This window comes from Meles meles, chromosome 3, assembly GCF_922984935.1.
Source record: "Meles meles chromosome 3, mMelMel3.1 paternal haplotype, whole genome shotgun sequence".
In the NCBI taxonomy this organism is placed as follows: domain Eukaryota; kingdom Metazoa; phylum Chordata; class Mammalia; order Carnivora; family Mustelidae; genus Meles; species Meles meles.
In genome coordinates this window covers 152,603,146-152,621,315 of record NC_060068.1, presented here as the reverse complement: position 1 = coordinate 152,621,315, position 18,170 = coordinate 152,603,146, and positions in this window count along the sequence as shown.

The window sequence follows — 18,170 nt, the reverse complement described above, 5'->3', positions numbered from 1 at the left end:
TCAGCTTTCTTTGTTCTAAGACCTCCCTGTGTCAACAAGGAGATAGACACGTTCCCTGCTTGGAGCCACCAGGACAACAGAGGCTGGACCACGATTTGTGCCTGGAGACAGATCCACTTCTAAGCCTTTGGAGTTTGCTTCTAGTGACACGAGCTTCTTCACAGGTCTTTACGTGTTTCCAGAGAGCTCCGTCTTTAGAATGAGGTGGTGGTGCCCTTCGCTCTTTCTCCACCCGGATTCTTGAGACCCCAAGCATGAAGCTCAGGGTGGAAGGAGGAAAACCTGGGAAGGGCAAGGTGGTTTTTTGTTTGTTAGCTTGTTTTTCCTTTTCGTACATTTCCTGTGTTGATTCCAAACCTCTTAGACTCCGACTTCAAATCTGCTGGGTGGTGGGGCCAGGGGAGGTCATGTATAACACGGTGCTCACACAATGGAAGGACAGACATTTAGTGCTTTTCACCAGGAAAAAGGTAAAAGAAGGAGCAGGAGAATTCTTGAAAGTTTTCAATTGAAATGGGTGAGGAAGAGAAAATATACCCAGATGCCTAAGATAAAACTATTGCCATGGAGACCAACAGGTGTGTCATGGAAGGAAAAGAAATTGTCTAGAAAAACGCTTCTTGTCTTTTGGTGATCGAGGTCCCTTTGGAGAATCTGGCGCAAATTATGGATTCTCTGCTTACACTGAAGTTTACACCCATGTTCAGGAGGACCAGAGACTCTTTGGTGACCTTCCACAGAAGTTTCAGCAGCCAGGGGGCCCCAGGTGGTGCAGTCATTAAGCGTCTGACTCTTGGTTTTGGCTCAGGTCATGATCTTGGGTTCAGGAGATCGAACCCCACCCCAGGTCGGGCTCTGTGCTCAGTGGGGTGTGTGCTAAAGTTTCTCTGTTTCCCTCTGCCCCTCCCCCACGTGCTCACATCTCTCTAAAATAAGTAAATAAATTAAAAAATAATAAAGCCTTAGCAGTCAGTCCAGGGCTCCCGTTAGGTGCCTCTAATGTGGAAGGTAAGGATAGGTATTACCTGTTTCATAGTCAAAAGTAACTTTACAGCTAAATGTTCCTAAAATCAAGATTTTGGATCCCCTTCCCTAGATGGTGCTGGAAGAGCAATGCTTGCTCTTTCTACCTTTCTATTTCTTAAAGATGCTGTCTACCATCAGTTGCTAGATTCTTTTCATATGTTAATACTATCATTTAAGTTATAACAAAATTGCTGGCTATTCTGATTCCTGGCCTGGAAAACATTTGCCCAGGTCTGTGAACTTGGCTTTCTGGTCTATTAGGAATGTGTCTACTTTGGGATGGATACATTAAGCCATTATCATCTGATTCCATGAAATATCAGCATCACTTAGGAAGCATCCTTTAACCTGATTTGGGTTCTTCGACAATCTGGTCAATTTTCACGTAGCATTACAGCTGTTGCAGAACCCCCGAGTAAAACGTAGACTCACCACTTCTGAGCTACAGTGGTTTTTAGGCATTCTTGTTTAATGATTCAAAAAAGAAACACAGATTTTTGTTGCACTATTTTTGATAACTGAAATCCAATATAATTGCTTTTCTTTGAGGTATCATGGTTTTAATGAATTTAAAAACATTCCAAACAGTAGTCCACAGGCTAGTCAGCCTGCCAAATGGGTCGATGGCCACAAAGTTAAAGAACACTGGGCAAAGAACAACAAAAATAAGTTTTCACATGTGTTTGCCTGGCATTCAAGTTTGGTAGATTTGCCAAAACTATTGTAAAGGTGCCATTGTCCTCGCACAACTGGGCTGTGGCCTAACAAGTCTGAAGATGTCCTCTCACCGGACAGTGGAATCTGTGACCGGGTGGGATGGAAGGTTGGCTGATTTGGTTGCTAGGATATGGCTACGTCTGCCTTGAGGAGACTATTCTTTTTTCTTTCTTTTTTTTTTTTTTTCTTATTGAAGTACAGTTGACACACATTATATTAGTGTCAGGTTGAGTCAGCCATTCTTGCAAGGTCTTTGCTTGAGCACTTGAGGCAGGAGCTGAGACTTCACGAAATCTATAAGGTCACGTGACTGTGTTTTTCTGTCTGATTGCTACTATATGTTGAAAAGAGTGTCAGAATGTAGACTGAGAACTACTTTCCTCACAGCATAAACGCGGCTTGGTGTGGCTGTTGTGGCGGAAGTTTACGGCTCTTACGTACACGTGACCATAAGAGGCTATGGAAGACCTTGACAGTTTTGAACGGCCGAATTGATTTAATGTCACTTTGCCCTCTTTTTTCTCTTTCTTTCTTTCTTTCTTTCTTTCTTTCTTTCTTCTCTCTCTCTCTCTTTCTTTCTTTCTTTCCTTCTTTCTCTTTCTTTCTTTCTTTCTTTTTTTTTAAATTGGTCTTAACAGTAGGCAGTGCAGTGTTTTCCATGGGCAACTTGTTGGATCTTACTTTCCGACACTGCAAATCTTACAGTTATTTTCTTTCACGTTGGGTGTTTGGCATTCCGTTGGCTGCCTCTAGCAAGTATATAAAATTTCATGGCATAAATTTTGTACTTCTCTTTCATTCTTAGGAGACAGCATAATGAGTGATTAAGAACATGAGCTCTAGAGACAGACAGTTTGGATTCAGATCTACTAGTTTATTAGCCAAGTGATGTTGGACATGTTAACCTTTTAGTTTCCTTATCAATCCTCACAGGGCTGTCTGTGATGGTGTGAGAAAACACATGCCAAGCACTCAGAGTAGCATCAGGGTTCCAGTAAAAACGAAGAATTGTTAGAGATTATCCCTGGCTCCAAATTCTTTTCCTAGATTATTTTTTTCTCTGCCTCATACCTTATTACTTCTTTTGTGCATTGAAATCTTGCTATTATACAAAATACATGTTTCATAAACCTCCTCCCTTCTTTCTGGCATCCTGACAGCAGTGTGGAGGATGGATTTGTGAAGAATGGGATTAGGAGTATGAAAGTCAGTTAGAATAATATAAGAATAATCTATTTGACAGACGATAACTAAACTTGTAGCAGTAGGAATGTGGAGGAAGAGAGGTATTTGCGATAGTTGCAGGATTGAATTGACAGGACCTGGTGAGCCATTTTAGGTGGAAGATTAAATAGTAGGAAATCTGGGATAACTTCCAGTTTGCTACTTTAGATGACTGGGCAAATGATGGTACCATCAATCAGGTTCAAGAATAGAGACAGTGTCCAGGAAGTGGTTAGGGGTAGTGATAAACAATGAGTTAACTTTTGGCCAGGTTAAATTTGAAGATTTTTGTGGGATTATCAAGTGAAGCCCAATAAACCATTGAAAATAAGCATCTACTGTTCAAGAGAGCTTATAAGGTTGGATACACTGGTTTAGGATTTAGCCGAGTATACATTTTTAACAATACTTAGGGGTAAAATTTCCTGGTAAATGAAAGCCATGGGGCTTTTGGGAAACAGCCTTGAGGACAAAGGCCATGACTTGATCATCTTCATCTTTCTGGTCCACACACTAGCCCTGTCCCTGGCAAAGAAGAGATTCTCAACCATATCTTTCATGACTTACCAGATGAATGAGTGAATGACTAAAAAGAAGAAAGCATCATAGGTGACTGAGAAGGAGCAATAAGAAAGATAACCATGAAGTGGAAGAGAGTGATTTCTTTGAAGATGAGGGACCAGAGTTTTAAAACTGAAGATACAGTCAACATTTGGGGGTCTTGGATGACAAAGACCCCTTGGAGACCAGGAGTTAGTACACTCTATGACGGAACCAGGACTTAAAAAAATCTCAAGTATGCAAATCAGAGTTAAATCTCATGGTTACTTACTAGGAATAAATGTAAAATCCTAACTTAGGTTTAGAAAATCAAATGCATAAGTACCGGAAGTATATGACCTGGTTTAATCACATTCCTGGGGTTTAACAGTATGCTGAAAGGTCAATATAAATGAATTCTAGAGTCCAATAGCCAAGGCATATAACTGGGCAATGCTAATAAAAATATCCAGTATAAGAATATTGAATATCCTGGTGTATGTCACAGATACAGTTTGGGACAATCCATTTCAAGAGGAAAAGTTATAAAACTATTGGATATGCAGAGAAGAACGAGCAGAACGAGCAAGCATCTGGAAGTCATGCCATTCACTAGGAAGGACAAGGTATGTCCCAGCTTCATGCTGCAGAGACAATAATCTTATTCTTGGTAGTTAGGCTTCGATCAGAAGGTGGAACTATAGAAGTGGTAAACTGAGAGAATCCAACTCAGTTTGAGGAATTTTCTCTAATTAAGCCGCTCTCAATGGAATTAGCCTGTAGTGGGATAAAACAGTGAGCTCTCTCCTTTATTTATTGAACTAATAATTTGGGGACATTTACCAATATTGCTAAGATAGAGATCCATAGGTAGGAAGGAGATAACAGGAAACCAGTTTGATTCCTGCCCTACTGGGTCTTACATTTAGGTTCATTTATTTAACAAGTGTTTATGAGGCTCATGCTGGGTATCAGACTAGTCCTGTCCCTCAGCGATATAGTAAGAAATGTTTCTGTTCTCATGGTCTTTACAGTCTGGCAGGGAAGAAGATATTAAGCAAATAAATATACAGATCTTCATAAAGTTGCAGACTAGATGATCATTTGTACTATGCAGAAGGATGAATTCTAAAAAGGAGAAATTAATCAGGAGAACTAATGTGGTTTGGTGAGTTGTGGAATAGTGTCTGTAAGGATGGGTGAATTGCAGATAAATATGGAGAGAACAGTACATGAAGGGTATGTTTACGGAATGGAGAGACGGCAGGAGTCACTGGAGCAAGGTGAATTTGGTGAGGGCAATGTCTTGTATGTCTTTGTAAGAGCTGGCTTTATTCTAAGTCCAACAGGAAACCACTGAACAGTTTTAGTGAGGATGATGATAAAATAAAACAAAATACATTAAAAAAAAGAAAGGAGTCCTCTGGATTCTTCGGGAATGCATCACAGAAGGGAAAATTGGCTATGGAGAAAATAAAGATTCTATTGCTTCAGACTGAGGAGAAGTAATGATGCTTTGTAGGAGAATGGAGGTGATAGATGGAGTCAAAACATATTCTCGTATTAGTAGGCTAATAGTAATCGGGGACCTGATTTGAATTATACTGATTTGACAAGGGGAGTTAGGATGAGGAGGATTTGGAGAATAACCCTTAAGAATCTAGCTCCTATGACTGGCTGCACTGTGACAGGCATCTTTGGGGGAGCTCCACATTTGGGGTGATGGGGAGATTGACTATGAATATGAGTTCCTTTTGGACAGACAAGGTTTGTTGGGATGATGGTAGACATGCAAGTGATATCAGTTACAATCAAATAAAGGCCAGAGAGTCCATGACGTGTCCCCTAGGGACAGGTCGATGATACTTATTGGTGTTCAGGTGTGCCTTTGATCTGTCTCCTTTCCACTTCCCTCTTTATCTTAGAGATGGAGAATTGGAAGCTCAAATATTTTGCCCCCATTTTGTTAACAGAAAACTGTGTGTTAGTGACTCTTCAAGACCTTTTTTTTTTTAAAGAAGGAATTCAAGCAGAAGCCTTGTTACCTGTGTTGATCCAAATCAATGCTGTTTTTCAGATTATCTGTGGTCTTTTACTTGTGGTATTTATATTCCTCATTCCTAGTTAGTGCTAAGGATGACCTTAGAGGTCTTTTTTTTATAATGAAGACGTTCTCTAGAAGTTTATTTGCTAGCAACCTCAGAGAATTCAGTGGAATATATGTTGCACCTATTTCTTTCATTGAAGTATATCATAGAAGATTCTTATGTGAGAAATCGAGAAGTTGCCCCAAAATTGTTAAACATCAGTGTTTTCTGATAAGATTGGTAGTGGGTATGAGAGATATGATCATTAAGTCAGGGAAGACAAGCATCCCTATGATTTAAAGTATTGCTCAACAACTATGATTAAGTGCCAAAAGGTCTTTCAAATAAACACTTAAATATTAATGAGTTTATTATTATTATAAACTCTTCCAGCCATCGAGTAGGATGATTATTCTTGTCCCCCTCCCAAAACAAGTCATTTTTCTTTATACAGTCTCTTGATCCACTCTGCTTCTAAACTTAATGCAACAATTGAGACGACCGCCTTATTTCAATCCGTCATCCGGTATGTGGGCTCTTGAAATAGGGTTGGACCTGCTTTCTGGTTCTGCCTCTACCCTCCTGCACACTGCCATCAAAGCAAATTTTCTAGAATGCTTCTTGCATCTGCTTCTCCTGCATTTGAAGTCCTCCAGTAGGTTCACATGTTAGGACAGTAAAAAGTCCCAGTTCCTGCGTTGGGTAGAACCTTGGTAGGATCTGGCTAATCTTACTGAGTGTATTTCTTCGTTCATTGTCCTATAAACACACTGGAGTGTTCCCCCTCTGTGTTTGTTTATGTTGTTTCTTCATCCTGGAGTACCTAACTCCCCCTGGACCTGCCCCCTTCTCTCAAGGCCAAGACTGATCTCCACTTTTAGGAATGCTCTCAGGCACTGGATCCTTACAGATTTTGCATTGCTTGTCACTTGCTTCCTTATATCATGACATATTTTGTCCATTAACATGTCCCACATTTCGCATCTGTGTTACTTTCCTCTACTGGGAGGGACCCCTCCTTCAGAGGCTTCCCTGCCCTGTTTCTCAGCAACCCTCTCCACAGTGCCTGGATGCCAGGCCTGAGGTCAGTAGGATCCTTGAGATCATCTGTATCTAGATTCAAGGCATTTTCCACTGAGGAAAGAACACAGGCTAATTGGAAAGCCTAGTTTGGGAAGTAAGAATGAAGAAAGATCGCCTTTGCCAAAGGCTCCAGAAAGTGTATTGTGCAATAAAATGTGTGGCATGTTTCTCTTTCTCTGTCTTTTGTCTCTGGCTCAATGTTAAAGCTTATTTCCCCCTCTCTTGTACTGAATCATATTTTTCTATTTCCTTCCAGAATCTGTTTTTTTCCTTTAGTCTTTCATCACCCCTAAGCATATGTCCCTACTCATCTAAGATTCTTGTTCTCTCCCAAGACATCTGAATAAAATTGTTAATTTCATTGTCTAACATTTTCTATCCTTTCAATTATAACACTCAATTTCCTTTTTAGTTATTTATTCCTTAAACTTCATGTTTATTCATTCATATTTTCTTGCTGGATCAAGATAGGCTTTGTCTCCTTCTCTCTCTCTCTCTCCCGCCCTGCCCACCTTTCCCCGTCCAGCCCTAAATTTTTCCCTGCTAAAAGAATGGACATTTCTATATAAAACACAGTGTACATTCAGGTTAAATGAAGAAACAGCTTTCTTCTTCTCCTTCTTGTTCCTGGCCAGTTATAATTTTGTGTTCTTTTTTAATATTGTCTGAAGGTTTATTCAAAATTCAAGATAAGGTTTTATAATAAATTAGAGTACTCGGGTCTGCTTATACTCAATTTTCTTACTACATTACCTGTTACTTACGTATTAGCTTGATTTCTCTTATTAATGACTTGGAGCTATCTGATAATCAATGACTGTTTTGTTTGTTTTTGCCTTTACAATCCTGACATTTAAATCTCTTACATCCGGAGGAAAACGTTGGAGTAGTTTCTCCACACGATATGCAGTAAACCGTACTGCCAGATACATACAGAAGACGAGGGCTGTTGTCATTTCTAAAATAAATGAATGCCTTTCTTAGCCATGTAATTACATCAACCCTCTTAGATGAAGTGGTGATTTCCTTCCTTCTGATTAAAACGAGTTCTTGTCCTAACAGTGCTAATCTCATGGACTCTATTACTCAGCGTTATAATAGGGAGGGATAAGCTCAGAATACTTGCTCAACTGTGAGCTCTATTTGACCTGAGAGAGTCAGTTAGAAATGAAATGCATAAAATTTAGGTGAATATTTCTCATGTCAGGACTTAGTGGGTTCTTCTCCATACCTGACTGAGAGCAGAAAGTTAAACCCCTTCTACCCTGAAAGATTATTTAATTCACCAAGGTGAAAATGCTACCTTTGCTCTTTAAGGCATGGTTTGAAACTGTGCTTCTATTCCAATTCATTTATTTTTTTGCCTTTCCTGCCCTGGATTCACTGCACTGAGACTTTGAATGTATATGGCTGCCCCTTGCAGGAATCTTGGCTTTCCTAAACTGAGTGGCCTGGACTGTTACTTGAAACGTGAGAGGTTTCCATGCATTTTGACGTTCCATAGTATACCTTGTCTTAGCTTGCTGTCTCTTCAGAAACTGAGCAAGATGAAAATAATATCAATGCTAAATATTGTTTATATTTATTAAGCACTTAATGTATACAAGGTCCAGTTCCACCCATTTTATATAAATTGCCTTGATTCATGTTCACAATAATCCTATGATCATTATAATATCTGTTTTCAGATGAGGAAGCTGAGACACAGAACTAATAAGCAGTTGGCTCCAAGTAGCCCAGAGCCCCCCCACCCCCACCCCCACCCCCGGGGTAGCTGGGGAAAAACAACAACAACAACAACAACAACTGGACTCCATTTCCCACTATTTTAGCCACTACTTCATAATAAAACTATAGTGATAAAAAAGAGAAGAATACTTCTATTTGGTGACAAGGATTGCTGGCTAGGTAGAGGAGAGGATTGACCTTCCAAAGTTAGTAAATAAGATTTCCAGAGTCCCCAGAATGCTTAGAGAGGTCAGGGAAAAGGATATTTAATTGATGCTAAAATTCCATACCCCAACTTTATCCAAGAACATCAGGGCTTAATGTCGATAGCAGGCAGGTACTATAGAGAAGCATAAATCTTTTGCTTCAGTGAATATGCAGTACCCACCAGGGAACCTAGTAGTGAGATATTCTGGGAATCAGGAGGAGGGTGTGTTGTGAGAAGGGAAGCTTAGGAGAGGGAACAATGAAGGGCTTTATATTAAGCCCATGGTTAAAGGAGCACACTGATGCCAGTGTAGATGGTTGTCATTATCCAGTTGAAATCATTCTTGAAACACACAAGTCATCTTACTACTTGCTTGTGATATGTGCCATAATTTCATATGTTTGAAAATGTAAATCCTAGATGAGTTCCATATTTCTTTTTAGGGTCCTATGCATTTTAGTGACAGCAGCATGAAGTGGGTAATGATGTCTGTTAATGGAAGCCTACATTCAAGGATAAAGTCATTCCTGTGTGTAATGAGGAGAAACAGGAATATATAATAAGAATAGCACTTGGGTTTTTGACAAAATAGACTTCCTCAAAAAAAGCCACAAAAAAATAAACAAAACAAAAAAAACCCCTGTACTAAATGTTCTAAATTATGCAAGAAACATGATTTTACTCTGAACCAATAGAATGAGGTATATAGAACAATATATAAAACCAATATTTAAAAACTCTTAGATGGCTTTCAATTCTTATAATTCCTGCTTCATATAATTCTGATATTTTCCTTCAACTGGGTCATCCTACTTTCTTCTTATGAATAGAAACCTCCAGATGATGCTCATTCCCAGAGAAAATTTGTTCAATAGCTCTTTGGTGATGTGTTCAGTAGATGCTTTTTATGTCCTTTACATTTATTATGTTATTCAATCCTCACAGCAACCCTGCATTATCACTGAAGTGTGGAAAAATTAAGTAATTAGTTCTGGGCCACATAGCTAGTGAAGGGATTTGGACTCTGGCAGTTACACTAAGGAACACAGGTGTGACTTGTTGTCACTCTGCAACTTTAATTCTATTAACTAGTTCTGGAGCAGAGTTCCAATGAGCTGAGTGTGGGAGTGTCAGGGACAAACTCCCATTACTCCACAGAACAAGACCAAGATACTGTAGCATCTTGTAATAAGATTGCACTAAGAATATCACTTGGACATTCCAGATGATAAGTCAGGCGGCTTGTAAGTCGAGTTACACCCTCCAGCAATGTCCTTTGGTTTTATCAATATTAAATCACACAGATGGACGGCTTTTACAACATGTTCTTAAGGGGAGGGGATACATTTCAAACATACTTGAGCAGAGGAATTTTCAGACAAGTATGATCGCCTTATGTGATAGGAAAGAATGAGGGAAATTAAATGTTTTGAGTGTCTCCTGAAAGTACAAGTATGTCACTAGGAACTAGCATATAATTGAATTCAGTTCATCAGTCCAAAGAAAGTATGAGAAAACAGATTCAAGAAGGCTTAGTGACTTTCTTAAGAATGCAAGAGGCAAAGTCAGAATATAAACCCAGGTGTTTTGATATTCAGAGTGCACACGTATCATCTTGGGGTGCCCAAAGATTGCTCTGTTGGATGCAGGATATGGTTTCCAGTTTTAAGGATATATTTGCATTAAGCCATGCAAATTCCTGTATTCAAAGATGCAGACTGTGGTCTGGGGGAAAGATACCTTCTCCTAAAGATCCCTGCAAGGAAATTAATGCCTCCATGGATGGTAGTGCATTCACAGGATGATATGATTTGCTTAAAAAACTGACTGCAAATGAATTTAATGATTCCAGTTTGGGACATGTTAAGTTTGAAATGACAGTGCAGCCTATCGACACAGCTGACTAGTAGGCAATTGAGAACCAAGCTCAGGAGTGAAGCCTGGGCTAAATTACACAGTGTATACACGGAGATTTGAATCAGGGAGTGGAGGAGATTTCCTGGGTTGAATACGGGAAAAGAGCCAGGGGCTACGGAGAGTTCTGCAACTCACCTAAGGCTTGGGAGCTCAGGAAGGAGAGCCGGAGACCGAGCCTGGGGAGCACTTGTGGAGGTGTCCGACCTGCAGAACCCCCAGTGTCTCTGAAGACAAAGCAGAGAAACTTTCAAGTAGAAGGAACTGTCCATCCCATGGAGTCATAAAGAGAATTTAAGGGAATGAAAGCTGGAAAGGAGTCACGTGACAACATATAGTAAATCGCTGAGGAGACGTTAAAAAGAAAAATAAATCCATGTGTTTTATCAATGGAGTTTCTAGACAATGTTCTCAAATCTCAGGCAAAACAAAATCTTCACCATAGACTCACCTATTACAAGCAATGGAAATCATACTGAAGAGAGAAAACTTGCTCATGGCAAATTAGGCGTAGGTCACATAATCACTGGAGATGAGCCACATCTCCCGGTAAGCTTGAGAAATGACCGGGAAGCAGCATGGTTGGGGATGCGGTTGGGGAGGGAACTCCGAGGGTGAAGCGCATGCATCCTGGGAGAGCACCCTATGGACTCGGATCCCAACCTTGCGGGGGGCGGAGATTGAGCAGGGGAATAATATGATCCAACATGTGTTTCCACAGGATACATGCAGAGGTTATATTGGGAATAAAGTGCGTGGAGGGACAAACAAAGCAACAAGAAAAGTTCAGAGGCTCCTGGGATCCACGAGAGGAGACAGATAGTAGTGGCTTGGGCCCGGGTGGTAGCGGTACAAGTCAGAGAGCAGATGCATTTTGAAGGTGAAGCCCACAGAGAAAAATACAGGAATAGGAACCGGGAACTACATACACAAAACTTTTTTTCCTCGTATTTTTATTTTTTTCTTCCTGTAAAAGAAGATGGTTGGAATTAGAAGCAGTGCTAAGATGAATTAGAAACAGTGTTAAGATGAAACTGGGGAAATCACTGCATATTTGGACAACAGTGAGAGCTGTCGTGGTAAGGAAAAAGTTAAAACAGAGGTGAGTGGCCAGAGTGAGATGTCCTTGAATAGGCCAGAGGGGAAGGGAGCTCTGCCAAGAATGGCCTGTTTCTACTCATTAGTCTCTACCCTGGCCTGGTCGTTCCCAGACTTTTCAGGTATGGCTGTCTTTTTAATATTAGCAACTTCCACGGGCTCTCTATGTTAGCAGTTGTACTCCGAGTACTCACAGATGAGGAAAACAGAATTATAACCGTATTATTAATTATAATAGCAGCAAAGTTATATTTCAGGAACAGTACAGTTATGTGAGAGACATTTGTTGTTTTGTTGCTCTGTTTGGTGCCTATTTAGACTGGTGTCTCCTTTGAAACCCCAAAGATTTCATGCCTACAGCACACAGTTCAGAAAACCTGCTTTAGCAAAACTGCACAACCAATCTCTTGCTTTCTGAATATGCCCCGGGGGGTTGCTATTTCATCCGAGATCCTGTCTTCCACATCCCTCTGGGCACGGTGTGACCCCTCCACACATTCTTTCCAATCATACACTTCACTTCTTTGTGTTCCAATAATCGTTTGTTCTTGTCCTTTAAACTGCTCACATCGTGTGTGCGGTAATTGAATGCACAGTGTATACCTCCGGATACCTGAACCCTTTAAATATGGGACACAGGCGGGTGTGCATAGCTTCTCTCCTCTATTACCTGAAATTATGTCCTGTTCATCTTTGTTTCTCAGCAGTGGACATTTCACTATTGAGTGGAACAGAAATACCTGAAAAACTGGATTCACTTTGTGGTTTTCCGGAGGACAGAATAATTATTAGTGGACAAAATGAAGAATAAGATTTTTGGCTTATGAAAGGAAAGACTGTATGAACTTTTGAGACCTTAAAAATTGGAAAAACTATTATTTAAAACAATGAGTTCCAGGTGAGCAAAAACATCCGTCATTTTTTTCTCCCAATGGCCATTTAAGCTCTGTGCACTGTAGGTATAACAGATAACATCACATTTAGTCTTTATAATGAGCCCACAAAGAAGGCATTTTAATCATCTCCATTTTACTGGAAGTGGTCAAGGAGCTTGCCTCAGTGTACAGCTTGTAAGTGGCAGTGTTGAAACTTGAGTCTGTATGATCAAGTCGAGATTTTTGACTTGGATGCCTTACTGTGCAGGAGGGATGTAGGAGTAGATAAATCTCCAAGGTTATAAAGGAAGATAACAACTCTAGGAACATGCAAGTTATCTAGGTAGCACCCTATGCTTTTATGATAGTTTAGTAGGCTAGCTTTCCAGAAGAGAGCCATGAAATGAAACACTGAAAAGGAGAAGCCTCCCATAGTGGGGCTTATAGTCTGAGATCATCCTTTTTTGTTTGTTTGTTTCATCCTCTTTTTTGTTCATCCTCATTTTTTCTTAGACCCAAATTACCCTTGATCCAGAATGAGAACAAGTCCAGGTTTACTGACAACCATATTATGATGAGATAAGAATCAAGTGGGCCTGGGGAGCCTGGGAGACCTCTCCAAATATTGAGGACAGTTCACACCTCACGTTTGAGCACTGGACACAACTCTCAGACTATGTATTATTAATATTACCATAGTTCTCAATATGCACCTGAGGTATCTAGGTCCTTCATTAATTTTATCTCCCTTCTCCTTCATTCTCTTTGAGTCCACATATATTCTGAGACTTTCTTAAATTCTGCTATTTCTGAGTTCTCTTATTTCTTGAGTATAAATAACAAAGAATCAATCTTATCTGATAATGTATCATTTATGAATATAACAAAAATTCTGCATATTTATATGGTAAACCATGGGTCCAATTCTTCATCAAAAGAGAATACCTTACTTTTGAAAGTCTTTTATTCTTGATGCTTTGTTCAAGAAAATATGTATTTATGTGCTTAGATGGGGCAAGGATATTAAATAAGGAAATATCTTATATGCACTCTCTTATCACATTTCACTACGTTTGCTCTTTTCAGCAAATAATCTAATTTGACATTTAGAAGTTTGGAGCACAGAAGGAGACATTACCACTCTATCTGTCTGTGTTTCTGCTGGTCATTTTGACAGTCCACTCCAGTGTAACTGAAAAAATCTTTATTCGAGTGAACATCAACTTCACTTTCCATAGAACTATGACCTTAAAAACCCAATCTTTTAACTTCCTTTGGGGAGCCATGTGACTGACTGCCTTGTCAGCAAGCTACTTTTCCTGAATCTAAGTTATTTCCTTTCCTACAGAGAAAAATTGCTGTTATCACTTCCAGCCCTTTAGAAATGGCCTTTTTCATGTATAGTATATGCTTAAAAAAAAAAAAAAAAAGGATGAATGTCTTTTTGTCTCTTCCTTTTTGCTTATTTGCTCAAAAATTGTTTATCCTAAAGAAAAATGTAAGGATATAAGCACATTTCATGTGCTGTGGAAAAAAAGTTAGCAAAAGCAGAGATTTCTGATCCAATAGACAGCTAAAATTCTCTAAAACAGCTATTTTAAGACATTCATTTCAAAATACCTAAAACCCAAGAAAAACATGGTCTGGTTAAAGCCAGCATCACCCTCGTACTTCCTGATTTCTTTATAAACTTTTCTTCAGTTTTTATTCCACAGAACTTTTCTGTAACATTTAACACTGGAAATACTGTCTGGTGTGACATTCCTCTTGCCCTACTTTGGAGTCACTGGTCCCATCTTCTCTTAACGACTTTTTTTCACCCTTCTTCACTAGCCCCTCTCCTACCTGGCTCAGTCCTTTAAATGCCCTAGCCTTAGCATCCTGCTTTCTCTCTACATATCCTAACCAGAGAGTCTCATAACCACTTGCCCAGCTTCAAGACTCATCTATTCACTGATTTTTCCCATATTCAGCCTAGACTTCTCTTCTGAACTCCCACCATGCTGCCCCCTGGGCAGCTCTTCTTAGATGTCCAACAGTCACTTCAATCCTAGCATGTCCCAAACTGCACCCAGTATCTTAATACCCAGCTCTTCCTGTGTTCCCATCTCAATGAGAACGTTTTTATATGCCCAGCTCTAAGCTTAAAATCACTGACTCATCCTCAGTTTAATTCTACTATTAAAGATTCTTCCTATCTCCTTCTCTTCCTTCCCCATTGTCATGTACTGAGTTCATGCACTCACAGCTCTCCTCCAGATGATCACAGCTGTGATCTCCTAAAAATGCCCTAGTTTCCTATCTCTCCTATGCTGACGTCAGACATTTTGTATATCATCCTCTTTCTTTAAGACCTTTGAAAATCCCCCATTTCATATACAGAAAAATCCCAAGCTCCTTAACAGATATCACAAAGCCATTTACAATTTAGCTTCAATGGCTCTGCTGGCCATCTTTCCCCACACTCTCCCCACTCACCCAAAGGCATATGCACTAGTCACCACCATCTTTATATCCTTTGTCTTTGCACATGCCATTTTTATCTTTTCTTAAAATGCATTCCACCCCCTCCGTTTTTTGCCTGCCTGATTGTGCCATTCGTTTTTCAACAGCCGACTCAAATACCATCTCTTCTTTGAAGTCTACCCGACTTCTCCAGGTGCACGTTCTCTCTCTACTTTTACTGCCCTTAGAGAGAGGTTATGGCAGGGCTTGTTAGCACCACCCTCTTCCCTTTCCTGGCCCTACCTCTCAGCTCAAAACCCTGGAAGTAATCCTAGAATGGGAGCACAAGGTGGTGGTGTCCTTGGGATAGACCACCAAGCAGGTAGGGTGACAGTTTATGCTTGTCCTGGGTCAAGTGGAGGAGGGCAGAAGGTGAAGATAAACTCATGCCTGATGACTGACTGGACCAAGGCTTCATATCTGAAAGCAACTGGAAAATGATGCAGCTGCCTCAGATGTCCTGAAGAGAATTAATTCTCAGTATAGTACAATCAGGAAGAATGATGTAGGAACATAAAAACTTCATAGTTCTTATTGAGTTAACACTGCTTAGTAAATTAGGTACTTATGTAAACCCATTTAAATTTGCAGAAACTCAGCAAGGAAATAACAAACTTTAATCCCAAACCACTATCAAAGCAAATTTTCCATTACTGATTTATCCTTCGTTGCAAAGAGTGACACCATCACTGTATCTCTAGTGAACCCTCTAGATCAAATCATGGTCAGAGGTCCCCGTGAAAGACACGTAGGAATACACAATCTTGTTCTGATCCAAAGTATGAGTCTTATTCATAGCATAAGGATAAAGTAAAGATAGATGGCAGCTCCTACTCAGATCAAAGTTTAGAAAAGTACCTAACCAGTTGCAGAATGATCGGGAACTTGCTGGAATCACTGAGGACTCTGCTAATTAGGAGGTATATTATTGTAAAGCAGCCATGTTTGGAAGGAGAGGATGTATTTGTTCATCTTCTCTCAAGTGCAGAAATGCAAGATATTTTATTATGTTATAGGATATTAATAGTAATTTCTCCCAAAATTATTCTGAGGGAAGGCTAGGCCATTTTTGAACACATGTCTGATTCTTTCTCTGTACCCTCTATTCTTCTGTTTCTACTGCCTACCTATATATTCCATTCTATATCAATTCTTTGTCAATTCTTTTCCCACCAGGCCTGTATTAATTTCATGAACATCTATTCTCTGAACGATATCTTGCTCCCTCAGATCATTTCCCCACAATCTGTCTAAAAACCTGAAGCTTTCCACTATAATGAAATCCCTTAGACAGTATAATATCAGCCTATAAGGTGATCATATTGCCTATACACGTGGTCAGAGAGACCTTTGATTTTCAACTTCCTCCTGGAAAGATGCTTCTTCTCTGGAATTTCCTATGCTCCAGCCAACTCCCCATTACCTCCCTCTTCTCCTGGACTCTGGTTTCCTAACTCTTCCTAGAAACTCTTTACTACTCTTGGGGGACATCTTTGACAATGATGTAGAAACAGCAGTCAAGGAAATGTATACAAGATACACCAACAATGTCAAATGTAGCTCCACCAGGTTCTGAACGTAAGGGTCCTGCCAACACTAGAAAGAACCAAGTAATCAGAGGTAGGTGAGCATAAAGATTGTCTAAAATACCAGTAGTCGTTTAATTCTTAACATCGTGTGATTTCGCGTAGGACTTCAAACGACCCAACATGAAGGAGAACAGAGACTATTTCTAATAATAAGCAGTTAAGTTGGCTTCCTTACCTTCCTCCACCTCCATTTTTAAATGGGCTCAAGTAATCTGAAAACCGGAATTACCAAACAAACAAGTACTCTGGGTGCATGGAAATACCTTTTACAGTAAGAGTGATAAATTTTGCTGAGGTTGTTATAACGGCTCTTTTTAATACTCCGGAAGTTCTACTTTAAACATCTACTTCCACCAGAGATCTGGGGTTGCAATATACTGTCTGAGATATGCTTCATTACTTGATGATGAAAGTAATTGTGGAATGCTGTTATGCTTTGCAGGCTGCCGGCAACTTGTACAAATATCTAAGACTCCTTGTTTTCCCCTCTTGATTTAAAATATCACATATGAGTCTTTGTATTAAAAATCAGAGGTATAGAAGCTGCTAGCATCTGTAAATATTTGTCCTGTAGGTACTCCCTGGTCTGCAAAGCACCCCATAGGGAATGTTGACTGGATATCAGACATGGCCTCGGGAGAGGAGGAACCACCCATTTCTTTATCATAACAGCTCCCCCTGCTGCTTCCAAGCGAAGTCTTTGCAATTGTTTGCCATTTTCCTTTCAACTTTTGAGGGACTCTGGAAACATGGCTGGAAAACATTATCCTCAACTGAACCGTGGCCAGGAAAGTCTCAGGAGGGAATTCTTTCCTGACATAAAATTAAACCTGGCTTCGGAATATCTTAGGGGGAAAAAGGAGGAAAACTTACTGTTGATGTTTCTTGGCTTGGTTTTCTCTCTGTTCTTAAAGCAACATTATTTTAAAAATCTGTAACAAAATCTGTCATCTGCCAAGTGAGTCCATGCATCCCAGCAACTCACAGCTCAGGTTTCTCTGTCTTGCACTATTCTATTGCCTTATTCCACACACACTTAGAAAATTTATTCACACACAGATGCTTTTTCACTTACCTGTGGTAGGATTGCTGGTGCTCTCTCTCTCTTTCTCTCTCTCTCTGTCTCTCTGTCTCTCTGTTGTGGAAGGGATCCTTGTGCCCAAAGTCCCAAGAGTCCCAGGCACTGCGGCACCAGTGGGGTGGTGGCGCTTCCAAGTCACGGTAACCAGGCCTCCTGGTGACTTCTCCTCCAGCCTCAAACCTCAGAAGTGGCTCTGGAGCAGTTGACCCCAGGCAATGTATTTTCAGGTCTAACGAGATGCACTGCTTACTTGGAAAAGAAAATCTGGAAGCTGTGGTTGGCGGCCTTTGCCTCTCTGTGCGTGAGGTAGATAGTTATTATGTGACCTGATGTCCCTGGTAAGAAGATGGGAGGTTATTTATTCACCCAACGGTCGAATGTTAGAACTGAGTCAGAAGGAAATTAGAAAGAAAGAGAGAAAAAACTGTCTCCACCAAAGCACTGATGATTCTGCTGGTGAAAGATGTCTTGTGTCTCAAGAAGAGGCCAGACACA